Below are 27,818 nucleotides of genomic sequence, written 5' to 3' on the forward strand. Positions count from 1 at the left end.
ATCTGACCAGTGACGCCTATGTGGCGTCATGAATTAATTGCCCTCCTGCGGGTCGGGTGACTGACCTTTCAGTGACCCCACCTGACCCACACACACAGGGGGCTTTGTACTTCACCACAGGTGGGGTGGCTTCACCCCCACGTGTCTGCAATCGCTCTGATTGGCTGTTAAAAGTGAAACAGCCAAATCAGAGCGATAGTAATATTTCATCAATGAAATTTGATGAAATATTATAATCCCACCACGGCCGATGCTGCAGTAGCATCGGACATGGCTGGAGACACTAATCTGAACCCCCTCCCATACCGGCTGGCAATGGGGATTTGCCGCCGCCTCATCATCTGCTCCCCCTGCCTTGGAATTAGGGTTAAGATTAGGGTTAGATGTGTGTTGGGGTTAGGGTTAGGCTTGTTGTTAGGGTTATGGGTAGGGTTGGGGTTAGGGGTGTATCGGGGTTATGGTTAGGGATGTGTTAGGGTTAGGGTTGGAGTTAGAATTGAGGGGTTTCCACTGTTTATGCACATCAGGGGGTCTCCAAACGCGACATGGTGCCACAATTGATTCCAGCCAATTTTGCATTCAAAAAGTCAAACGGTGCTCCCTCCCTTCCAAGCCCCGACGTGTGCCCAAACAGTTTTCTCCCCGCCACATATGGGGTACAAATGTACTCAGGACAAACTGAACAACTTTTGGGGTCCAATTTCTCCTGTCACCCTTTGTGAAAATAAAAAATTGCCGACTAAAAAATAATTTTTTGAGGAGAAAATTTTTTTTCATTTTCACGGCTGTGTTATAAACTTCTGTGAAGCACCAGGGGGTTCAAAGTGCTCACTACACATCTAGATAAGTTCCTTAAGGGGTCTAGTTTCCAAAATGGGTTTACTTGGGGGTTTTCACTGTTTAGGCACACGGGCTTTCCAAACGCGACATGGTGTCCGATAACGATTGGAGCTAATTTTCCATTCAAAGTCAAATGGCGCTCCTTCGCTTCTGGACCCTGCCATGCGCCTAAACAGTGGTTTATGACCACATATGAGGTATCGGTGTACTCAGGAGAAATTGCTTAACAAATTTTAGGATCCATTTTATCCTGTTGCCCATGTGAAAATGAAAAAATAGGCTAAAAGAAAATTTTTGTGAAAAAAAAGTACCTTTTTTATTTACGGATCAATTGTGAAGCACCTGGGGGTTCAAAGTGAGCACTCTGCATCTAGATAAGTTCCTTGGGGGGGGTCTAATGGATGGACTAATGTCTTTTTTCGGCCTTACTAACTGTTACTATGTTACTAAGGTCGATTGTACGACCGAAAACATTCAAGAATTTTTGAACTGGATGCTTTGTACAATAAAGGAATGGTTAAATTCAATTTTCCCTCTTGAGTGCCAAGTCTTTACTATAATCTATAGTGTATTGGATACCGTACTTGTGCACCTCCCTCTGTCATCGAGTGCCGTGTTTTTAGAAAAAATTCATCCGCATACATAGGCTTATATGGGTGCGAGTGAGCTGAGACTCTGCCATGTGTCAGTGGCAATCTCTGTATGCTACCATTTCACTCGGACACTGAAAACGGCTGGGGAAAAAAACCGTGATGGGAGCTGTCCCGTAGATGAATACTGGTCCGAGTGCTATGTGATGTTTTATCGCATAGCACTCGTCCGTATTCATCGCTGGAGTTACTCCGGCCTCAGGATGGGAGTCCTGCATTTGGGGCACGACAGTGGATATTAAGGACTGAACTAATCCACCCATCCTACTATACTGCCTTCTGAGGGTGATCTTCAGAGAAACAGGGAAGACCCCCCCCCAATGTTTTATTACCTGCACTGATTTTGTCGTGAGCACTTTGTAATAGTCTGTGTCACATATATATTTTATTTGCATTTGAATTAGTTTACCTATTGTATATTAAAAGTTAAGCTTCATGGTATCTCATGCTACAGAGTTATTGATCCTGGGCAATTGATCCAAAGTGTCTATGGGAAAAATGTGCACAGAAAACTTAGCATATCTGCAAGAAAAAGTGACAGGTTGTGTATTTGAAGCACACACCCCAGGTAAGTTTACACTGCATAAAAAAAGCCCAGCGGGCAGGAGGTTTTTATAAATCCCATCCACATTGCTGAACTGTAAGAAGCTGTGTGTTTGATGGAACAAAAATATGTCATGTCAAAAACACACCAAAATCTCATTGTGGACACAGAGCCTAAGGCTGGAGTGGAGTCACATCGGATGCGATACACTAATGATACTCGGCTCCAGCTCTGCTGCGAGCATGATACGAGTGTCCGTGCTCTGTGCTCCAATCCTCTCTCATGAGAGTATCACAGCACAGAAGCGAAGGAGACGGAGAAAGTAATTTCTCAGTCTCCTACTTGGCCTGACTTGGTGTATATCGGACTGCACTGGGATGACATCCGAGTCCAGTGTGAAGTTTCACTAAGACCCTTTGCTAATCCTTTGCATCTAATTTGGTTGTGCCTTTTTTTGCTTTCTGCTTTGTTGCTAAGGTTCAGAGTACTCCCTGCTGGGGGTAGCGCTGGGCCCCGCTCATATGTTACAGCTTGTGGCAGATTGTTCAGTCCCCTGGTGTGTTGTTTGAATTAGAGGCCTACCTAACTACCTACCTTCACCTGTCTGAGTTTTCTATCGGCTTACAGCACCCAGGTGTGTCACAATGGAACATTGAAACACGTGTCACAATGGGCATCCCAGACTGTCTTCCAGCAGTGTGGCAGCAGCCAGCTTCATTCTGTTGTGGGAGCCTCAGCAGACAGATAGGGATGGGGGTATGCACACTTGTTGGTTTCAAAACCCAGCATCAGGAGAGATAAGGTTTCCAAAAACAGACTGAATTGAATTGAAACCAAAGCAAGTTGTCTTTTCAAAGCAATATTTGAATGCTTTTTGCAACTTTGGTTGCTCTGCATTCATTTTTTCTTTGGTAGGTACAGGTGAGATAAGGTGCAGTGTACTCCCAGACGGCTCTTCCCCCTTCAAGTTTTGGGTCTCTAAGCTGGATACATGGCCAGAGCTTAGCCAGTATGCATTGGAGGTGCTGGCTTGCCCTGCTGCCAGTTTATTATCGAAACACGTCTTTAGTGCCGCAGGTGGTGTACTAACAGACCGTCGCACGCGACTATCCTCCGATAACGTTGACCGGCTTACTTTTCTGAAAATGAGCAAGGCCTGGATCTCGCCAGAATTTGCCAGTCCTGTTCCAGAATAAATAATTGGTTGGCAACAGTATCCAGGTCTCCTGTTGTGTTCATGTTTCTACCACCTGAACTGTAATCCCTGGGCTTCAACACAGCCAGTTGTTGCTAAGAAGTGCCGTCTGCACAGAGAAAAACACTAGCTCCTGTGTTAGTGGGGTTCAGTAACGCCAGCTGCTCCCCTGCTGTGTGGACGGCAATATCTCCTGCTGACTCCTCATGCAAACTAGATCATATTTTCTACTTGCACCAAGTAGGTCTCAGCCTGCGCCATGATTGATCCTGGGCTCCAACATTGCCAGTTGTTGCTCAAGAGTGCCGTGTGCACAGAGAAAAACACTAGCTCCTGTGCTTGTGGGGTCCAGTAACGCCAGCTGCTCCCCTGCTGTGTGGACGGCAAAGTCTCCTGCTCCCTCCAAAATTACACTACATCAGCTTTTCAACTTGCTCCATGTAGGCCTCAGCATACACCATGATTCACACTGGGCTTCAACACAGCCAGTTGTTGCTCAGAAGTACCATCTACACAGAGAAAAACACATGCTCCAGTGTTAGTCGGGTGCAGTAATGCCAGCTGCTCCCCTGCTGTGTGTACGGCAATGTCTACTGCTGCCTCTACATTCAGGTTACAACTGATTTTTAACCATGCTCCAATTAGGCCTCTGGCTCCAGTGTCTCTAGTATTTACCCTGGCCTTCAACACCACCAGTTGCTGCTCAAAAGTGCAGTTTGCACAATGAACACTTGTTCGTGTGTTACTGGTGTTCTGTAACGTCAGTTGATCCCCTGATGTGTGTCCGGCAATGTCTTCTGCTCTGTCCACATTCCCACTACTAGTTGATTGTGCAGACTGCACTTTTGAGCAGCAACTGGCGGTGTTGGATACCAGGGTAAATACTAGAGACACTGAAGCCAGAGGCCTAATTGGAGCACGGTTAAAATCAGTAGTAGTCTACAACCGATATTAAACTTGATGAAATTAGGCCTCAGCCTACACCCTGATTGACCCTGGGCTCCAACATCGCCAGTTGCTGCTCACAAGTGTCTTTGGCATGGGTACCTCTCCTGCCCATCCTGGTTCCAGCACGCCTGCTGTTTCCAGGTAGTGTCAACGTCACTTTGCCAACAAAACGTTTTCCTGTCGTGTTGCGGCCGGGTTAGCCGAGTCTATGGTGCCTGCAGTTTAGGTCCTTCCTATGTGGGCTGCGGGTTCTGGTAATAAAGGCTGGTTCCGTAGTGCCAATAGGACAAGCACCCCTGTAAGGACTGTGGGTTTCGGTAGCTGCGGCCAGCTCGCGACCTTGCAACTTTGTTTTTCATGGGTACCTTCTGCTACCCATCTGGGTTCCAGCACAGTCAGCTGGTTCCAGGCAGAGCCTTCTCGGTATCCAAGTTCCAGCAATAGCAATTTCTGCTGTTACTTGTTAGTGCTTTCTAGCACAGGTACCTCCTGCTTAGTGACCGGGTTCCAGCACCGTCAGCTGGTCCTCGGTAGTGCCATTGGCATTGAAACCAGGGGAAACCAGGGGAAGAGTCTTGAGGAGATCATTTGCATATTCCCAGTGCCTTCTGGGATAAGTGAAGAGTCTCCGCGAGCTCAACGATCACTGGGTTTTGGCCGTTGCAGCTGAAAAGAGGAAATCGGAAAACCAGGGGAAGAGTCTTGAGGAGATCATTTGCATATTCCCAGTGCCTTCTGGGATAAGTGAAGAGTCTCCGCGAGCTCAACGATCACTGGGTTTTGGCCGTTGCAGCTGAAAAGAGGAAATCGGAAAACCAGGGGAAGAGTCTTGAGGAGATCATTTGCATATTCCCAGTGCCTTCTGGGATAAGTGAAGAGTCTCCGCGAGCTCAACGATCACTGGGTTTTGGCCGTTGCAGCTGAAAAGAGGAAATCGGAAAACCAGGGGAAGAGTCTTGAGGAGATCATTTGCATATTCCCAGTGCCTTCTGGGATAAGTGAAGAGTCTCCGCGAGCTCAACGATCACTGGGTTTTGGCCGTTGCAGCTGAAAAGAGGAAATCGGAAAAACCGAATTTGGGCTCATCTTTCATCGTTTTTAAGAAATCTCAAGATGGAAGAGGCCAGGAGCCATTTGGTGAGCTGCATTTCTTGCTACATGTTCACAGACTTACCAGTGGAAAAGCCAAACTTCACATGCCACAAATGCAAGCTTGTGTCCCTGTTGGAGGAAAAGTTGCAAAATCTCGAAGAGAGGTTAGCTACGTTGAAGATCATTAAGGAAGGTGAAGAGTTCTTGGACAGAGTAGAATTATCTCTTCATGTTACAGAAAGAGAAGAAATTCGAAGTGCACCTGAAGAAACAGAGGAATGGAGACATGTGACCCAGAGAAGCAGGAGGATCAGGAGGCAGTCAGCACCCATACTGCTCAGAAACCAGTACCAGGCTCTCACGCAGGAAAACAATGAAGAAATACATCAGGATAAGACTTTGCCAACAAGCAGCAACCTTGTACGCCTTCAGAGTCCTCCTGGATGGAGAAAGAAAAATGTTGTGAAGAAGAAACGGAGAGTGGTGGTCATGGGGGATTCCCTGTTGAGAGGAACTGAGGCCGCTATCTGCAGACCGGATATAACTTCAAGAGAAATGTGTTGTCTTCCAGGTGCAAAAATTAAAGATGTGTCTGACAGGATATCAGGACTCTTCAGACCTACAGATGACTACCCATTCCTGCTACTACATGTGGGGACAAATGACACTGCAAGAAACGACCTGGAAACCATCTGCAGAGACTTTGAAGACTTAGGCAAGAAAGTGAAAGAACTGGGAGCGCAGGTGGTCTTCTCTTCCATCCTCCCAGTGGATGGCCATGGAACAAGGAGGTGGAATAAGATTCTGCAGGTGAACAACTGGCTACGTCGATGGTGCAGTCAGCAACGATTTGGATTTCTGGATCACGGAGTGAACTACTTATACGATGGACTACTTGCTAGAGATGGGGTGCACCTTACGAAGACTGGTAAGCATGTATTTGGAAGTCGCCTTGCTACACTTGTAAGGAGAGCTTTAAACTAGAACAACATGGGAAGGGAAGCAAAAGACCAGAAAAAGCCATACACCTGACAAATGCTATTGAGAACTCTGCTATTAGAAGTGGAAAGGAAGAACAAAGACGAAAGAATCTAATTAATAAAAATATTGGAGAAAGAGAAACCAATCACAAACTAAAATGTTTCTATACTAATGCACAAAGCATGGGCAACAAACAAGGAGAATTGGAACTACTAACACAGGAAAAGAAATATGATGTCATTGGAATCACTGAAACTTGGTGGGACAATACACATGATTGGAATACAAGACTAGAAGGATACAACTTATTTGCAAGAAACAGACTTGATAAACGAGGAGGGGGTGTCGCATTGTATGTTAGAAACGCGTATATCTGCACAGAGATTGAAGCTTCAGAGACTGGGAGTTCTGTGGAAACTGTTTGGGTAAGAATACAAGGACAGAACAATGGAAAGGACACCATTGTAGGCATTTACTACAGGCCGCCTGTGCAAGCTGAAGCTATGGATGAACTCTTTATGCATCAAATGGCCAAGTTCTCCAAAAAATATGACATAGTTGTCATGGGAGATTTCAACTATCCAGACATTTGTTGGGAATCTCTCTCAGGCAAAACTAACAGGTCAAGGAAATTCTTATCCTCTCTTGCTGACAACTTTATCTTCCAAAAGGTAAGGGAGAAAACAAGGGGAACTGCTACCTTGGATCTAATCCTTATAAACAGGGAGGAAATGGTTGAGGAGGTAAAAGTGGCTGGGACCCTAGGAGGTAGCGACCATGCTATTTTAGAATTTTGGATAACTAGAGGCGGAAGACCTGTGAAGACTCAGACGTCAAGGTTAGATTTCAGAAAGGCAGATTTTAAGGGATTCAGAAAGAGAATTGGAGGGATCCAATGGCTGGATATCCTTAAAGACAAAAATGTCCAGGAAGGATGGGAAATCTTGAAAAATGAAATTCTCAAAGCACAGTTGTTAACAATTCCGAAAAGAGGGAAGAATAGGAAGCAGTTAAGAAAACCAGGATGGATGAACACAGAACTTAAGCACATGCTAAAAAGGAAGAAAAAAATGTTTATAAAATGGAAAGAGGGAGGCATATCTAAAGAAGAATATAATGCTGTCTGCAGAACCTGCAGGGCACAAATCAGATTAGCTAAAGCTGAAAATGAATTGAGGCTTGCAAGAGATGTCAAAAGCAATAATAAAGGATTTTGGGGATATGTCAAAAGTAAAAGAAAAGTCAAAGATGCTATAGGATTTTTACAGGATGAAAATGATGAAATGGTAAGACAGGATGTTGAGAAGGCTGAACTTTTAAATTCCTATTTTGCATCTGTTTTCTCTCAGAAAGGAAATGTAACATCAACTGTTATTCACTGTCCTATTAAGGGAATAGAAGAATCCAGGATATCTATAAACAGAAAGATAGTGAGGAAACACTTAGCTAGCCTAAATGAATTCAAGTCTCCAGGTCCAGATGAATTACACCCCAGAGTACTGAAGGAGATAGCAGAAGAAATTTTTGAACCCCTCTCTATAATCTTTGAAAATTCTTGGAGAACAGGAGAAGTGCCAGAAGACTGGAGAAGAGCAAATGTTGTTCCTATCTTCAAAAAGGGGAAGAAGGTGGACCCAGGTAACTATAGGCCGGTGAGTCTGACTTCTATACCAGGAAAGATCTTTGAACAAATTATTAAACAACATGTATGTCAATACCTGGATAAGAATGAAGTGATTAAACAGAGTCAGCATGGGTTTGTAACTAATAAGTCATGTCAGACTAACTTAATTTCCTTCTATGACGGTATCACTGATTGGGTGGATCAAGGAAATGCTGTAGATATAGTATATCTTGACTTCAGCAAAGCATTTGACAAAGTCTCTCATACAATCCTTATTGAAAAAATGATTAAGTATGGAATGGACAAGGCAACTGTTAGGTGGATTCATAACTGGCTTAGTGATCGGACCCAAAGAGTGGTCGTAAATGGCTGCACATCCAGTTGGAAGAATGTCTCAAGTGGGGTACCACAGGGCTCTGTCCTGGGCCCTGTATTGTTCAACATCTTTATCAACGATTTAGATGAAGGAATTGAGGGTAAACTGATTAAATTTGCTGATGACACAAAGCTAGGAGGGATAGCTAATACTAGAGAAGAGAGAGAGAGGATTCAAAAAGATTTAAATAAACTGGAGAAGTGGGCAGCAACTAACAGAATGGTTTTTAACAGGGAGAAATGCAAAGTACTACATCTGGGCAATAAAAATGGAAAAAGCATATATAGAATGGGAGGAATAGGGCTAAGTGACAGCACATGTGAAAAAGACTTGGGTATACTAATAGATCACAGACTGAATATGAGTCAACAGTGTGATGCAGCAGCAAAAAAGGCAAATGCAATTCTAGGATGTATTAACAGAAGCATACAGTCTAGATCACGTGAAGTCATTATTTCCCTCTACTCCTCTTTGGTCAGACCTCATCTGGAATATTGTGTCCAGTTTTGGGCACCACATTTTAAAAAAGACATCAACAAACTGGAGCAAGTTCAGAAAAGAGCGACCAGAATGGTGACCGGTCTGCAAACCCTGTCTTATGAGGAGAGGTTGCAGGATTTGGGAATGTTTAGTTTGCAAAAGAGAAGACTGAGAGGAGACTTAATAGCTGTCTACAAATATCTAAAGGGCTGTCACATTGTAGAAGGATCAACTTTATTCTCATTTGCACAAGGAAAGACTAGAAGCAATGGGATGAAACTGAATGGGAGGAGACACAGATTAGATATTAGAAAAAACTTTTTGACAGTTAGAGTGATCAATGAGTGGAACAGGCTGCCACGAGAAGTGGTGAGTTCTCCTTCAATGGAAGTCTTCAAACAGAGACTGGACAGACATCTGACTGGGATGATTTAGCAAATCCTGCTTTGAGCAGGGGGTTGGACCAGATGGCCCAGGAGGTCCCTTCCAACTCTACAATTCTATGATTCTATGATTCTTGTTCCTTCTGCTGCCCTTCCGGGTTCCAGCAGCGTTAGCTGGTTCCAGGCAGAGCCTTTGGCCTAGGTGCCTCCTTCTCGGTATCCGAGTTCCAGCAATGTTTTCTGGTACTTGGTAGTGCTTTCTAGCACAGGTACGTCCTGTTTAGTAACCGGGTTCAAGCACCGTCAGTTGGTCCTCAGTACTGCCATTAGCTCTTGTTCCTTCTGCTGCCCTTCTGGGTTCCAGCACCATCAGCTGGTTCTCGCTAGTTCCATTTGCTCTTGCAGCTTCTGCTGCCCTTCCAGGTACCAGCACCGTCAGTTGGTTCCAGGCAGAGCCTTTGGCCTAGGTGCTTCCTTCTCGCTATCCGAGTTCCAGCAATGTCTGCTGGTCCTTGGTAGTGCTTTCTAGCACAGGTACCTCCTGCTTAGTAGCCGGCTTCCAGCACCGTCAGCTAGTCCTCGGTAGTGCCATTGGCTCTTGTTCCTTCTGCTGCCCTTCCGGGTTCCAGCACCGTCAGCTGGTTCTCGCTAGTACCATTTGCTCTTGCAGCTTCTGCTGCCCTTCCGGGTTCCAGCACCGTCAGCTGGTTCCAGGCAGTGCCTTTGGCCTAGGTGCCTCCTTCTTGGTAGCCGAGTTCCAGCAACGTCTGCTGGTCCTTGGTAGTGCTTTCTAGCACAGGTACCTCCTGCTTAGTAACCGGATTCCAGCACGGTCAGCTGGTCCTCGGTAGTGCCATTGGCTCTTGTTCCTTCTGCTGCCCTTCCGGGTTCCAGCACCATCAGCTGGTCCTCGCTAGTTCCATTGGCTCTTGCAGCTTCGGCTACCCATCCGGATTCCAGCACCGTCAGCTGGTTCTCGACAGTTCCTCAGCCGCCTTGTACCTTCTGCTACATTTCCAAGTTCAAGCTTTTGGAAATGTTTTTTGTTTATTATCACTCTGGATCTCCCTGAAGACGACGACCCGGAAGACTACCCCGAAAACCAAAATGATGACCCTGAAGAAGATGACCAAGAGGACAAAGAACATGAAGACAACCACCAAGATACAGAACAACAAGAGACAGAAGACCAAGAAGCAGAAGACCAAGAAGCAGAAGACCAAGAAGCAGAAGAACATTGAGCATAAGACTAAAATTCAGAGCAAAAGATATCTAAATTATAAGCAGAAGATGACTAAGCAGTGTATGCACAAGGAAAGACTAGAAGCAACGGGATGAAACTGAATGGGAGGAGACACAGATTAGATATTAGAAAAAACTTTTTGACAGAGTGATCAATGAGTGGAACAAGCTGCCACGAGATGTGGTGAGTTCTCCTTCAATCGAAGTCTTCAATCAGAGGCTGGACAGACATCTGACTGTGATGATTTAGCAAATCCTGCTTTGAGCAGGGGGTTGGACCAGATGGCCCAGGAGGTCCCTTCCAACTCTACGATTCTATGATTCTAGGAGTCCGTTCCTCCTCGTGGTGCCCCTGGAAAATGCCTGCTACTGCAGGCCAAACTGAGCGCGGACAAAGCCTGTTGTAAATCTTTTGTGACAGGCAGAACGGAATGTGTAATCTTCAAACTTTTATACATAGCAACTACAGGAAAGAATCACAAATAAGAATATGATGAAGAAGAAGAAGAATAGGAAGAAGATGAAGTAGAATAAGAAGAAGAATAATAGTTGAATAAGAAGAATATGAAGAATGTAAAAAAAGAATAATAGGAAGACGGTGAAGAAGATGATGAATGAGGTGAAGAAGAAGTTGATTAAAAAGATGGTCCTGCTGCTGAGGATGATGAAGGAGAAAGTGTGGGTGAAGTAAAAAAGAAGGTGAAGAGCATGGAAGTAGTGAAACATACATATCTGACAAAATATAGAAAAGGTTAACATAGTCAATATCTTTGTAACTCCGAACGTCTTTAAAAAAACAAATTAATTCCTGTTATTCCATTTGATTGGGATAAACCTCTATGCCTTTAATGTCTCGTCCACCTCCCCCAATACATTCTACAAGAATTAACCTACAAGAAAAGAAAGGGTTTTTTTTAATTCCGATATTTCTGTCCCATTGACTTGAATTTGGCTTCCGGTATCGGAATCGGCGATACCCGATACTTTTGTGGTATCGGTCCGATCTAATCCGATCCGATATTTCACGATATCTGATTGTATCGCTCCACACTATTGACCAGCGATTTCTCATTTTTGCAACACCATTTTATTTTTACGGACCACACCACATTTGAAGTCACTTTGAGGGGTCTATATGATAGAAAATACCGAAAAGTGACACCATTCTAAAAACTGCACCCCTCAAGGTGCTCAAAACCACATTCAAGAAGTTTATTAACCCTTCAGGTGCTTCACAGGAATTTTTTGAATGTTTAAAAATAAAAAATGAACATTTAACTTTTTTTCACAAAAAAATTATTTCATGTTCAAATTTTTTATTTTACCAAGGGTATCGGGAGAAATTGGACTGGAAATGTTATTGTGCAATTTGTCCTGAGTACGCCGATACCTGAATTGTTGGAAGGAACCACTGTTTGGGCGCATGGCAGAGCTCGGAAGGGAAGGAGCGCCGTTTGACTTTTTCACTGCAAAATTGGCTGGAATTCAGATTGGATGCCATGCCACGTTTGTAGAGCCCCTGATGTGCCTAAACAGTGGAAACCCCCCACAAGTGACCCCATTTTGGAAACTAGACCCCCCAAGGAACTTATCTAGATGTGTGGTGAGCACTTTGAACCCTCAAGGGCTTCACAGAAGTTTATAACGTACAGCCGTACAATTAAAAAAGTCATTTTTTCCACAAAAATGAACTTTTCTCCCCCAATTTTTATTTTCCCAAGAGCAACAGGACCCCAAAGGTTATTGTGCAATTTGTCCTGAGTATGCTGATACCCAATATATGGGGGTAAACCACTATTTGGGCACATGGCAGAGCTCGGAAGGGAAGCAGCGCCATTTAATTTTTTTGGCTAGAATTGAGATCGAACGCCATGTCGCGTTTGGAAAGCCCCTGATGTGCCAAAACAGTGGAAACCCCCCAATTCGAACTCCAACCCTAACCCTAACCCCAGCCCTAATGGGAAAATGGAAATAAATAAAAAACATTTTATTTTATTATTTTTCCCTAACTAAGGGGGTGATAAAGGGGGGTTTGATTTACTATAGATGGCGGGTTTTTATTTTTGGCAGCTGTCATACGCTAAAAGACGCCTTTTATTGTAAAAATAGTTTATGCATCATCACATTTTGAGAGCTATAATTTTTCCTTATTTTGACCCACCGAGTCATGTGAGGCCTTAATTTTTGCAGGACAAGTTGACGTTTTTATTGGTACCATTTTCGGGCACGTGACATTTAATCGCTTTTTATTCCGATTTTTGGGACGCAGAACGAACAAAAACTAGCGATTCATGAATATCTTTTGGTGGGGTGCGTTAACACCGTTCCGCGTGTGGTTCAATTGATAAGGCAGTTTTATTCTCCGGGTCAGTACGGTTACAGCGATACCTCATTTATGTCATTTTTCTTATGTTTTGGCGGTTTTATGCAATGAAAACAATTTTATATAAAAAATAATTATTTTTGCATCGTTTTATTCTGCGAGCTATAACTTTATTTTTTCGCTGATGTTGCTGTGTGGCGGCTCGTTTTTTGCGGGACAAGATGACATTTTCAGTGGTACCATGGATACTCATATGCATCTTTTTGATCGCGCGTTATTGCACTTTATTGTAAGGCAGTATGATAAATCATTATTTTTTGCCTCATTTTCTATTTGTTTTTTAAAGAGTTCGCTAAAGGGGTTAACTAATGGAACAGTTTTATAGGGTGGGTCATTACGGACGCAGCAATACCAAATATGTGTACTTTTATTGTTTTTTTGTCTTTTTATTTTGAAAAAATGAATTTATTAGGGAATATTTTTTTTTTTTTTTTAAATTATTTTTACACTTTTTTTTTACTTTATATTATAATGTCCCATGGGGGACATCACTGTCCTGTGACAGATCGCTTATCTGTCACATCACGGATCAGCGATCTGTCACAGGCACTGCTGCACGTGTCACAATGGGCGGCCCACACTGTCTTCCAACTGTGCGACAATAGCCAGCTACAGTCTGCTGAGGGAGCCTCAGCAGACAGGTAGAGAGGGGGGTATGCACGCTTGTTGGTTACAATACCCAGCATCAGGAGAGATAAGGTTTCCAAAAACAGACTGAATCGAATTGAAACCAATATCTGGTCTTAAACTCTGGAATAAGAGGCGTCTGGTAAGCAGCGGATACTGAAGGTAATAACCTTGTTTTCAGTTGAGGAACACTGGATTTCAAAATTGGGACTGACAAAGGTCCTGGTAAAATGATCTGTATGTCCATAAATTTTGTGGCGGTTTTAAAAGCGCGATTTTGCCGTGAGAATGCGAAAAATAAGCATCCTATGCATTCCTTTGGGATTCTGCAATGCTGTGCTAATGCTGCAGTTTTTTCCGCAGCGGAATTGCTTCACGGTAAAAAACGCAGCATGCTCATTAATTTAGCAGAATTGTGGCGATCCCGCACCCATAGGAATGCATTGTTCTGCTTACTTTCCGCATGTGGCTGTGCGAAAAGTAAGCAGAACATTTGCGGATGGTACCCATGATCCGGAGGAAGGGAGACTTTCCTCGGGGCTGTGGGTACCATATCCCTGTAAAAAATATTGTAATTCTTACCTTCCGACGTCCCGCGCAGCCTTCCCGCCTCTCTCCACGCTCCCGGTCCCAGTAATCCTATGCGAGAATGACCGCGATGACGTCGCGATGTCGCGGGAGCACGACGTCTCGTGTTCATTCATGTTGTCGTCGTGGGAGCGCAAAGTCTCGCGGTCATTCGCGCAAAGGATTACTGGGACCAGGAGCGTGGAGAGAGGCGGGAAGGCTGCGCGGGACACCGGAAGGTAAGAATAACAATATTTTTTTAATTATTTTTTACATTCTATCTTTTACTACTGATGCTGCATAGGCAGCCTCAATAGTAAAAAGTTGGTCACACTCAATGAATGTTTGACGAGTGTGACCAACCTGTCAATCAGTTCTCCAAGCGATGCTACAGATCGCTTGGAAAACGCCAGCATTCTGCAAGCTAATTACGCTTGCAAAATGCTAGTTTTTCCGTGGGAATTTAAATGCGATTCTCCCGCGGAATGGAATCCGGAATTCTCACGGTAATTTCCGCAAGAGATCCGCTACGTGTGCACATAGCCTAAAAGTTAAGTTTTATGATATCTCTTGCTACAGAGTTATTGATCCTGGGCAATTGGTCCAAAGTGTCTATGGGAAAAATGTACACAGAAAACTTAGCATATCTGCAAGAAAAAGTGACAGGTTGTGAATTTGAAGCACACACTCCCGGTCAGTTTACACTGCATAAAAAAAGCCCAGCGGGTAGGAGGTTTTTATAAATCCCATCCACATTGCTGATCTGTAAGAAGCTGCATTTTTGATGGAACAAAAATATGTAGTGTCAAAAACGCACCATAATCTCATTGTGGACACAGAGCCTAAGGCTGGAGTGGAGTCACATTGGATGCGATATACTAATGATACTCGGCTCCAGCTGTGCTGCAAGCGTGATCTGAGTGTCCGTGCTCTGTGCTCCAATCCTCTCTCATGAGAGAATCACAGCACAGAAGCGAAGGAGACGGAGAAAGTAATTTCTCCATCTCCTCCATGGCCTGACTTTGTGTATATCGGACTGCACTGGGATGACATCCGAGTGCAGTGTAAAGTTTCACTAAGACCCATAGGCTTATATGGGTTCGAGTGAGCCGAGTCTCGCTGCCAATCACAGCATGCTGCCATTGTTCTCTCATGACGATTTGACATGAGAAAATAATTACTGATCTCCTCTGCCCCATAGAATAACACTGGGCCGAGTGCTATCCGATAAAACATCACATGGCACTACCCCCCACGTTGTTTGTTTTAAAAATAACAACCTGTGCTTTATTCACACTGTGCAGATGCAGCGTCTACAGTTCTGTTGTCTCGTCAGTAGTGCTGCAGCCAATCAGGAGCTCAGTAGCTCATTCTCTGGAGCGCTATTGACGTGACCGTCAGAGATGCAAATAATGATAGACGCCGGGCGCAGCAGCAGTGTGAATTATTTTACAATAAACTGCTGAAGAGGAACAAGTGTAAGTCTTCAAGCTGACTGTGAAATATAAATGACCTCCGGCCACTTCCTCCACCAATCAGCATGTGAAACAGCTGACATGATGACATCATGTCATCGTGTCAGTTGTGTACCGCCGGAGAGTAAGTGCTTTGGCGTTGGCTTCCTCGGGGGAAACGCGCATTGGGGCTGTGTGCTCCAGGAACTCTTAGCGCAGAATTATGGGTAAGAGTGACATTTGCTACAATATGCATTTTTGATATATGAGAAACTGCTAGGGATCTCACAGGAGACCCGGCACGTCTATTGAATCTACTATTTTTTTATGGTTTACATTCTGGCACATGCACTTTAAAGCCGTGCATTATGGTACACATATATAACCTATATGACTTTAAACCTTCTTCCCACCTCTTGATGTTTATCTAAGGCCCGGTTTCTATATACTTTCTTGTCTGCTCATTCCCCGTATGTGAACCCTTTTATGCTTTTATGTACATCTATATGAACTTTTGTATATTGAATACTTAATAAAATTTGTATTTTATTGGATTTACACTCAGTTGTTTTTGTTTATCAAAGTTATAGATATAGGTCATCAATAATAGTTCAGTGGGTTTCTGACTCCCTGCCCATCAGCTATATGAAGAGGCCGTAGCACTATGGAGAGCACAGCATCATCTTCATTATCTACGAGACCCCGCTCTGTGTAAAGTAGCAACTTTTATTGGTACTGCAACTAAGGCTGTAATCACAAGAGTGCATAAAATCTGATGCGAGAGCATCGGATGCGATATGCCAATAACCCTGTGCTCCATCTTTGCTGCAAGCGGGAACCTAGTATCAGTGTTGTCTGCTCCCATCCTCTCGCATGACAGAATCGCAGCTCAGGTGCAGAGTGGATGGAAAAAGTAATTTCTCCATCTCCTCTATTACCTGTCTCGGCGTATATCGGACTGCACTGGGATGACATCAGAATGCAGTCCAATGTTTCACATGCATCCATAGACTCGCTGCCTGTCGCAGCATGCAGCTATTGTTCTCATGTCCAATCGACATGAGAAAATAATCACAGATTTGAGCTGCACCATAGTGTAACACTGGGCCGAGTGCTATGGGATGTTTTATCACATAGCACTCAGCCATGTTATATGCTTGTATGACCTCGGCCTTAGAGCAATAAATAGGACTGAACTGTTATACTTGGCCTTCTGAGACTGTATGTTATATAGTCGTGTTACGCTCGCCTCACGTCTTGTAATCTACAGGTTCACACAGATTGCATTTTCACGATGCAACAAGTGGGCCTGTGCTCCTTCAAATGCCAGGGCTGAATTTTAGTCCCAGTCAGGCCCAGATCACACCTGTACCTACCAAGCAGCAAAAGCCAAGATAGATGATTTCAATTGCAGACTGAATACAATACAATGCCTTCCATATATAGGTGGAGATGATGTAGCAGAGTTGGTCAAGTTAAATCAAGCCATATGTATTTGGCATTTCAAATGTGCAACTTGGACCAAGAAAAAGCTAATGCAGAGCAACCAAAGTTGAAAAAAGCATTCAAATATGGCTTTGATTTCAATTCAATTCTGTCTTTTTTTTGGAAACCTTATCTCTCCAGATGCTGGGTGTTGTAACCAACGAGCGTGCATACCCCCCTCTCTACCTGTCTGCTGAGGTTACCTCAGCAGACTGAAGCTGGCTGCTGCCGCACAGCTGGAAGACAGTCTGGGCCGCCTATTGTGACACGTGTTCCAATTGTTCCATTGTGACACACCTGGCTGCTGTAAGCCAATAGGATACTCAAACAGGTGAAGGTAGTTAGGTAATTAGGTAGGCCACTAATTCAATCAACACACCAGACCAATTCCTTCTTTGTCATTGAATACATATACACAAAATTTAGAAGTTGGAGGGCCACAAGAGGGAGACAATGTTTCACAAAAGAAATCATAAACGTCCAGAATGTGGTAGAAATTGAATAACTTAAATACACATGGGATACTTGAATTAAGGTGGGAAGTACTGAGGGTAAGGGGCTGAAGGCCTTGTAGCAGGTGGGTAGGTAGAAATGTATGCATCCAAAGCTAAACACATTACAGCAGCTTATTACACCTTTACCTACCAAGCAGGAAAAGCCAAGTTAGATGATTAAAATTGCAGACTGAATGCAAAACAATGCCTTCCATATATAGGTGAATACCTGATGTAGCAGAGTTGGTCAATTCAAAATAAAGCCAAATTCATTTGGTATTTGAAATGTGCAACTTGGACCAAGAAAAAACTAATGCAGAGTAACCAAAGTTGAAAAAAGCATTCAAATATTGCTTTAAAAAGACAACTTGCTTTGGTTTCAATTCAGTCTGTTTTTTGAAACCTTATCTCTCCTGACGTTGGGTATTGTAATGAACGAGCATGCATACCCCCCTCCCTACCTGTCTGCTGAGGCTATAATAACATGCAGAAATAGTAGGTATGCCACCATGGAACAGACGGACCAACAGTTATAGGGAAGTTTATTTACAGGGAATGACACTGGTGAAATTAACAGTGTGGAAATGAATATAATGTGAATGGGTTTAGCAAACGGTCAAAAAGCATAAACAGTATTTAACAGTAATAAGTTTTACCTTAAGAAAATAACTTATCAGTCTGCTGGGGTCTTGTTTGAAGGTGTCACTCTTCTCCAATGTTGGCGCCGAGTCACCAGCAGCGCTTGTAGTCCGTAGTACTCTGGATCCTGAGACTTTAACGATGTCTAGTTGGGGTACGAGGGGTTACTGCGGGAGCCAGGGGGGTATGAGACTGATGATATCCTTTTTGCTCCAAGTATAGAATCATAGAATCGTAGAGTTGGAAGGGACCTCCTGGGCCATCTGGTCCAACCCCCTGCTCAAAGCAGGATTCGCTAAATCATCCCAGTCAGATGTCTGTCCAGCCTCTGTTTGAAGACTTCCATTGAAGGAGAACTCACCACTTCTTGTGGCAGCCTATTCCACTCATTGATCACTCTAACTGTCAAAAAGTTTTTTCTAATATCTAATCTGTGTCTCCTCCCATTCAGTTTCATCCCATTGCTTCTAGTCTTTCCTTGTGCAAATGAGAATAAAGTTGATCCTTCTACAATGTGACAGCCCTTTAGATATTTGTAGACAGCTATTAAGTCTCCTCTCAGTCTTCTCTTTTGCAAACTAAACATTCCCAAATCCTGCAACCTTTCCGCATAAGACAGGGTTTGCAGACCGGTCACCATTCTGGTCGCTCTTTTTTGAACTTGCTCCAGTTTGTTGATGTCTTTTTTAAAATGTGGTGCCCAAAACTGGACACAATATTCCAGATGAGGTCTGACCAAAGAGGAGTAGCGGGAAATAATGACCTCACGTGATCTAGACTGTATGCTTCTGTTAATACATCCTAGAATTGCATTTGCCTTTTTTGCAGCTGCATCACACTGTTGACTCATATTCAGTCTGTGATCTATTAGTATACCCAAGTCTTTTTCACATGTGCTGTCACTTAGCCCTATTCCTCCCATTCTGTATATGCTTTTTTCATTTTTATTGCCCAGATGTAGTACTTTGCATTTCTCCCTGTTAAAAACCATTCTGTTAGTTGCTGCCCACTTCTCCAGTTTATTTAAATCTTTTTGAATCCTCTCTCTTCTCTAGTATTAGCTATCCCTCCTAGCTTTGTGTCATCAGCAAATTTAATCAGTTTACCCTCAATTCCTTCATCTAAATCGCTCTCAGCTGTCCTACCTTCCTGTTTCTGGGTGCTAGAGTGTCCCCCGGGGAACCTGCTGCCCTTGTCAATGGTTCAGGGCACGAAGGAGAGGAGGGAACTCTCCCTCGGCTCTTCCTGTACTTCACTGTTATGAATGAGTCACCGTAGGAGGCAGACAAAAATAGAAGCTACGTCCAGAAAACCAGAGAAGTTGGCAACTATCAGGTTGCAGACCACTGAACCTATCAACACAACTAGCAGTAGCCGTGGGGAGTCCCTACGGTGCCCTAGACCCCTCGATCACAGCCAGAGAGCTAAATAGCCTAAAGACAGAAAAGGAAATCTAAACTGCCCCAGAGCAGACCCCAAAGCAAAAGGCAGCCCCCAACATATAATGACGGTGAAGCAAGATGAAAAAACACTCACACAGACAGAAAGATAGGCTGAGCAAGCGATGGGGCCCAAAACTAACTAAACAGGACAGGAAAGGAAGGTTGCTGTCTGCAATCTGCAAAAACCCTATCAAAGACATTAGCCAGCAAGCTGATATGGAAAAAGACCCTGAAGCAGCTAGGCTTCAAAACTAAATCAGCACTCAGGTATTTTCAGAAGACAGAGCTAAAGGAATTCAGCTCACCCCAGCAGGGAATGGCAGAAATCCAGAAAAACAAAGCAAAACAAGGCAAAGCAAAAATGCAAAAGGCAGAGCAGAAAACTTAGCTTTAGATGAGCAGGAATTCAGACTGGTCTCCAAGGATCCCACAGAGAAATCACCCGCAGGGCAGAAGGGCGTCGGCGGCCTTATATCCAGTCAGTAACTCCACTCAGCCAGTCATCATCATTAGGCTCAGATGTTTGATAATCAGGCTCACTACCTTTCTTTACCAGAAGAGGGAGTTCATCGGGCCTCAGTAGTGAAGGGGAAAATGAACTCACAACACTTCACTCCCTTACATTCTCCCTCCCTGTGAGCTCGCCATTCCATAGGAGAGAGTTTCTGGAGCTCCTGCTAGCAATCTTCCAGACCTTGTACAATTTGCCAGATGAATTTGTCCTGATTGTAGCGTATGGGGGTACACCTGCCATTGAACATTCAGAGCGTCTTAGATCAGTAGAGGTTGAAGAATCAGCCACTAGGAAAGTGGAAGTCGAAGTTTCCTCGGTTATTTCTGTAGTCTCAGGCATCACTGGTTCAGCTGCCGTAGGCATCGGGGCAGCTGGTACCACTCGAGGGTCCCGAGACAAGCAGGGTTGCAGCTTATTCCGATGTAGTGTACGGGTGGGAAGCTCTTCACCTGTTTCAGGTTGAATCTCATAGACGGGTCCCCGTCTGCTGAGTAGTCGCTTCACCCTGTACGGGCTCTTTTCTCACCGAAACTCCAACTTGTTGTGGGGGCGCTTTTCCCTTACTAAGACGGTGGGTGTGCAGAAATGTATCACACATTGCAGCAGCTTCACACCTGTACCTACCAAGCAGCAAAAGCCAAGATAGATGATTTAAACTGCAGACTGAATACAATACAATGCCTTCCATATATAGGTGAGTAATTGATGTAGCAGAGTTGGTCAAGTTAAATCAAGCCAAATGCATTTGGCATTTGAAATGTGCAACTTGGACCAAGAAAAAACTAATGCAGAGGAACCAAAGTTGAAAAAAGCATTCAAATATTGCTTTGAATAGGCAACTTTCTGTGGTTTCAATTCAAATCAGTCTGTTTTTGGAAACCTTATCTCTCCTGATGCTGGGTATCGTAACCAATGAGTGTGCATACCCACCTCCCTACCTGTCTACTGAGGCTCTCTCAGCAGACTGAAGCTGGCTGCTTCCGCACAGCTGGAAGACAGTCTGTACCGCCCATTGTGACACGTGTTCCATTGTCTCCCTCTTGTGGCCTACCTAAATACCTACCTTCACCTGAGTGTCCTATTGACTTACAACAGCCAGGTGTGTCACAATGGAACAATTGGAACACGTGTCACAATGGGTGGCCCAGACTGTCTACCAGCTGTGCTACCAAAGTTGAGAAGTGGGAGATGAATTGGCGGTATTAGTTGATAAATCCAAAAAAATGATGCACCGTCTTAAGGGAATGAGGCTCCTGCCAATCCATGACCGCCTGTAGCTTGGCAGGATCCATGGCCAATCCTTGGGGGTTGATGATATAGCCCAGGAAAGGACTCCTGCTCAAACACACACTACTTCAACTTAGCGTAGAGGGAGTTTGCCCGTAGGAGGTCGAAGACTTTGCAAAACATCTCTCCGGTGGGAGTCAATATCTGGAGAGTAGACGAAAATATTATCCAGATAGACTACAACTGAGGTGGTGAGCATATCCCGGAAGATGTCGTTCACAAAGTATTGGAAGACAGCCAGAGCATTACAAAGCCCGAATAGCATCACCAGGTATTCATAGTGCCCATCCCTGATGTTAAATGCGGTCTTCCATTCATCCCCCTCACGGATGCGTATCAGGTTGTAGGCACCCTGCAGATCAAGCTTAGTAAAAACCCTCGCTCCCCGCAACCTATCTAAAAGCTCCAATATCAGGGGCAGAGGGTACTTGTTCTTAATGGTAATGGCGTTAAGACCCCTGTAGTCTATGCACAGATGTAGCACCCCGTTCTTCTTTTGTTCAAAGAAGAACCCCGCCCCTGCAGGTGACACTGACTTTCTAATGAATCCTCTTGCCAGATTCTCCTGGATGTACTGAGACATTGACTGTCAACGGGAGAGAGAGGATAAACCTGACCGCGGGGAGGCTCAGCACCAGGCAAGAGGTCAATAGAACTGTTGTAGGGATGGTGAGGCGGAAGAATCTCCGCTGCCTTCTTGGTGAACATGTCCGCATTGGACCAAAAGTGGTTGGGGAGAGAGGAAAGATCTGCGGTTACCTCTGTAGAAGCAACTTGAAGGCACTCCTGACATCTACCCTCACAGGATTTACTCCATCCCAGAATTCTCCCAGAAGAACACTTTATATGAGGGGTGTGATAGCTTAGCCATGGCATCCCTAAGAGAACCTCATCAATGCCCTCAGGCATGACTAGCAGATGATCTCCAGATGGCATGGAGACATGGATAGAGTAAATAGGATGGTCTGATGTGTTATCTGTGAGGGTAATGTCGACCCATTTATCACCCGTATGGTCACTGGCTTGGCGAGCATCACCAGTGGAATTGCGTGCCATCGGGAGAAGGCAGAAGACATAAATTTGCCCTCCATCCCGGAATTCACGCAAAGCTCTACCACCTGGGTGGATGGGCCAATACCGATAGTCCCCCTAAAGTTGAGCTTAGAGGATGGCATTGCTGCGTCTAGTGAACCAGCTCCTAATGACACTAAGCGTGGACGTTCCATCGCTCGCTGAGGACACCTAGAGGCGATATTTCCTCACTGCTGGCATATCCGACAGACCATGCATGTACGAGCGGTCTGGGACTTAGATCCCGCCCGCGTCACCTCCATGGCCTCAAGTGGCTCGGATGTCTGGGCCGGGTATTCCAGGGGTTTGGCGAAGCTGGGAGCCATCTGAAACCTCTGCCTGCACTGGGCTCATTCCAACCTTCGCTCATTAAAATGAAGGTCGATTCGAGTAGAGACCGCTATTAGCTCCTCCAGTGTGGCAGGAATCTCCCTAGTGGCCAGAGCATTCTTACATGGTCAGCCAGCCCCCTCCAAAACACGGGAATGAGGACTTTATCCGGCCACTCCAGCTTGGAAGCCTGGGTCCGGAAATGGGTAGCAAATTGGCTGACCGTGGACGAACCCTGTGTAGATGCCAATTGGAGCGCTGTTTCGTGGGTGACTCGAGGTCCCAAAAAGACCTGTTTCAGAGTGTTCAGAAACTGTGAAGCACACTGCACTGCATGATCGTCACACTCCCACAATGTCGTGGCCCACTCCAACGCCCTGTCCAATGAGAGAGGTATTATGAATCCCACCTTGGCCCACTCTGAGGGGAAACGTGCAGCCAGAAGCACAAGGTGTATAGTACACTGGCTCACGAATCCCCTACATTACTGGCTATCACCAGAAAACTTATCTGGCAACGGGAGACAGGATAATGTCGGAACAGGTGGGGCATTGGACAAAGTGGCTACAGCGATGCTAGCAGCCTGAGCAGCTACTGTGGTAACATCCACGGCTGTGGTTGTGCACTCAAAAGCCGCCAACCTACCCTCCAGCTGCTGAATGTACCACTGTAGTTGCTGTTCATCCGCCATTACGAGCCAAACCCTGGCGCTAGCATAATGTTAGGGCTGGCAGAACGCACCAAGTAATAAAGATGATGGTAAGGTGCGTTCGTAGCCCGGGGTCCATCGTGCAGAGGTGGTAAGCTGCTGCTTGGTAATGGTGGAGGGACTAGTAGTGGGAATGTGGACAGAGCAGAAGACATTGCCGGACACACATCAGGGGATCAACTGACATTACAGAACACCAGTAACACAGGTTGATTGTGCAGACCGCACTTTTGAGCAGCAACTGGCTGTGTTGGAGGCCAAGGTAAATACTAGAGACACTGAAGCCAGAGGATTGAAATTTTTGATGTTTTTCTACTCCTCTCAACAGCCCAAACAAGACTATAAAAGGATGAGCTTGCAACTACTTTACTTTTGGAGAAAATTCAAAACATTCATTATTCAATAGGGTCTAATAGCAAAAAGAAGCGTTTTGAGTGAACAATCACAGTTCTTGGTAGAATCATGCAGGATTTAAATTTTTGATGCTTTTCTACTACTCTCAACAGCCCAAACAAGTTTCTAAAAGGATGAGTTTGCAACTACTTTACTTTTGGAGAAAATTCTTTATTATTCAATAGGGCCCAATAGCAAAAACCAGCGGTTTGAATGAATTCACATTTCTTAATAGAATCATGCAGGATTGAAATTTTTGATGTTTTTCTACTCCTCACAACAGCCCAAACAAGTTTCTAAAAGGATGAGTTTGCAACTACTTTACTTTTGGAGAAAATTCAAAACATTCATTATTCAATAGGTACCAATAGCAAAAAGCAGTGGTTTGAATGAACACTCACATTTCTTGGTAGAATCGTGCATGTTTAAAATTTTTGATGCTTTTCTACTCCTCTCATGAGCCTAAACAAGACTGTAGAAGAATGAGTTTGCAACTACTTTACTTTTGGAGAAAATTCAAAACATTCAAAACATTCCTTATTCAACAGGGTCTAATAGCAAAAAGCAGCGTTTTGAATGAACAATCACAGTTCTTGGTAGAATCGTGCAGGATTGAAATTTTTGATGCTTTTCAACTCCTCTCAACAGCCCAAACAAGTTTCTCAAAGGATGAGTTTGCAACTACTTTACTTTTGGAGAAAATTCAAAACATTCATTATTCAATAGGGCCCAAAATAGCAAAAAGCAGCGGTTTGAATGAACACTCACTGTTATGAAGAATCACCATAGGAGGCAGACACAAAAATAGAAGTTACGTCCAGAGAAGTTGGCAACTATCAGATTGCAGACCCCTGAACCTATCAACACAACTAGTAGTAGCCGTGGGGGGTTCCTACGGTGCCCTAGACCCCTCGATCACAGCCGGAGAGCTAAATAGCCTAAAGACAGAAAAGGAAATCTAAACTGCCCCAGAGCAGACCCCAAAGTAAAAGGCAGCCCCCAACATATAATGACGGTGAAGCAAGATGAAAAAACACTCACACAGATAGAAAGATAGGCTGAGCAAACGATGGGGCCCAAGCTAAACTAAACAGGACAGGAAAGGACGGTTGCTGTCTGCAATCTGCCAAAAACCCTATCAAAGAAATAAGCCAACAGCTGATATGGAAAAAGACCCTGAAGCAGCTAGGCTTCAAAATCTATATCAGCACTCCGGTATTTTCAGAAGACAGAGCTAAAGGAATTCAGCTCACCCCAGCAGGAAATGGCAGAAATCCAGAAAAACAAAGCAAACAAAGTCAAAGCACAAATGCAAAAAGCAGCGCAGAAAAACTTAGCTTTAGAAGAGCAGGAATTCAGACTGGTCTCCAAGAATCCCACAGAGAAATCACCCGCAGGGCAGGAGGGCGTCGGCAGCCTTATATCCAGTCCATAACTCCACTCAGCCAGTCATCATCATTAGGCTCAGGTGCCTGATAATCAGGCTCACTACCTTTCCTTACAAGAAGAGGAAGTTCATCGGGCCTCAGTAGTGAAGGGGAAAATGAACTCACAACAGTACCTCCCCCTTGAGGAGGGGTCACCGAACCCTCAACCACGCCACCAGGGTGATCATGGTGAGCCCGATGGAAGGCACGCACCAATCTTTTGGCATGAATATCAGAGGCAGAGACCCAGGAATTATCCTCCTGACCATAACCCTTCCACTTAGCCAAATACTGGAGTCTCCGTCTCGCCAGACGAGAATCCAATACTTTTTCTACCTCATATTCCATGTTACCTTCAACCAATACAGGGTCTGGAGGTGCCACCCCCGGAACAAAAGGTTCAACAAACCTCTTCAACAGAGACTTATGAAACACATTATGGATTTTAAATGTGACAGGAAGAGCCAAATGAAAAGAGACCGGATTAATAATCTCCAAAGTCTTGTAAGGTCCAATAAATCTAGGCTTAAACTTAGGAGAAGCCACCTTCATAGCAATATTTTTTGATGATAACCACACCATATCACCAACTTTAAACTGAGGACCAATGGTCCTATGTCGGTTGGAAAACCGCTGAGCCTTTTCCTGGGAGAGAGATAACTTATCTACCACTTGGTCCCAGATCCGGTGCATTCTCTGCACCACAGTGTCAACACCTGGACAGGCAGAGGGCTCCACCTGCCCTGAAGAGAATCGAGGATGAAACCCAAAGTTACAAAAAAAAGGTGACATCAAAGTGGCAGAACTAGCTCTATTATTTAAAGCAAATTCGGCCAAGGGCAAAAATGAAACCCAATCATCCTGATCAGCGGAAATAAAGCATCTCAAATATGACTCCAAGGTCTGGTTTGTTCTCTCTGTCTGCCCATTGGTCTGAGGGTGAAAAGCAGAGGAGTAGGACAACTGAATTCCCAGCTTGGAACAGAAAGTTCTCCAAAATCTAGACACAAACTGAACTCCTCTGTCAGATACAATGTTCTCAGGAATCCCGTGCAAACGAACCACCTGTTGAAAAAACAGGGGCACCAACTCAGAGGAAGACGGCAACTTAGGGAGTGGTACAAGATGAACCATCTTAGAGAACCTATCACAAATCACCCAAATAACAGTCATCCTTTGAGAGACAGGCATATCAGAGATGAAATCCATTGAAATATGGGTCCATGGCCTCTTGGGGACAGGCAAAGGCATCAACAACCCACTAGAGCGAGAACACGATTTAGACCGGGAGCACGTCCCACAGGACTGCACAAAATTCCTGACATCACGAGATCTCTAGTACCAAAAATACCTGGATGACCAGCCAAAGCAGAGCAATGAACTTCAGACATCACTCAGTCTCAGAATTATTCATAAAGAACATGATATGCCTGCTAGCAAAGACATTCCAAAAACAAATAGAGGGATATAATACAAACCTCCAAAATAATATAGACAGTCTGGGCCAGAGAGTGGATCACCTAGAATCCAAAATGGAGGAAATGGTTAAGTCTCATAAAACCTTAATAGATGAACACTATGCCTTAGAAAAAGAGGTTACCTTTCTAAAATCAAAGTAAATAGAGCAAGAGGACAGAAGTAGAAGAAATAACCTTAAATTCAGAGGAATACCTGAAAATGTTTTGAATTTTCTCCAAAAGTAAAGTAGTTGCAAACTCATCCTTTCAGAAACTTGTTTGGGCTGTTGAGAGGAGTAAAAAAAACATCAAAAATTTAAATCCTGCATGATTCTACCAAGAAATGTGATTGTTCATTCAAAACGCTGCTTTTGCTATTGGGCTCTATTGAATTATGAATGTTTTGAATTTTTTCCAAAAATAAAGTAGTTGCAAGCTCATCCTTTTAGAGTCTTGTTTGGGCTCATGAGAGGAGTAGAAAAACATCAAAAATTTCAATCCTGCACGATTCTACCAAGAAATGTGAGTTGTTGTGAGCTCATTTTCCTCTTCACTACTGAGGCCTGATGAACTCCCTCTTCTGTTAAGGAAAGGTAGTGAGCCTGATTATCAGGCACCTGAGCCTAATGATGATGACTGGCTGAGTGGAGTTACGGACTGGATATAAGGCTGCCGACGCCCTCCTGCCCTGCGGGTGATTTCTCTGTGGGATCCTTGGAGACCAGTCTGAATTCCTGCTCTTCTAAAGCTAAGTTTTTCTGCGCTGCTTTTTGCATTTGTGCTTTGACTTTGTTTGCTTTGTTTTTCTGGATTTCTGCCATTCCCTGCTGGGGTGAACTGAATTCCTTTAGCTCTGTCTTCTGAAAATACCGGAGTGCTAAAAGCATGAGTTTGCAACTACTTTACTTTTGGAGAAAATTCAAAACATTCATTATTCAATAGAGCCCAATAGCAAAAATCAGGTTTTGAATGAAGAATCACATTTCTTGGTAGAATCATGCAGGATTGAAATTTTTGATGTTGTTTTACTCCTCTCAACAGCCCAAACAAGTTTCTAAAAGGATGAGTTTGCAACTCCTTTACTTTTGGAGAAAATTCAAAACATTCATTATTCAATAGGGCCCAAACTATCAAAAACCAGCGGTTTGAATGAACACACATTTCTTGGTAGAATCGTGCAAGAC

Source organism: Dendrobates tinctorius, unplaced genomic scaffold (genome assembly GCF_039654945.1).
Source record: "Dendrobates tinctorius isolate UK_male_01 unplaced genomic scaffold, ASM3965494v1 ptg000076l, whole genome shotgun sequence".
NCBI classification, from domain to species: Eukaryota; Metazoa; Chordata; class Amphibia; order Anura; family Dendrobatidae; genus Dendrobates; species Dendrobates tinctorius.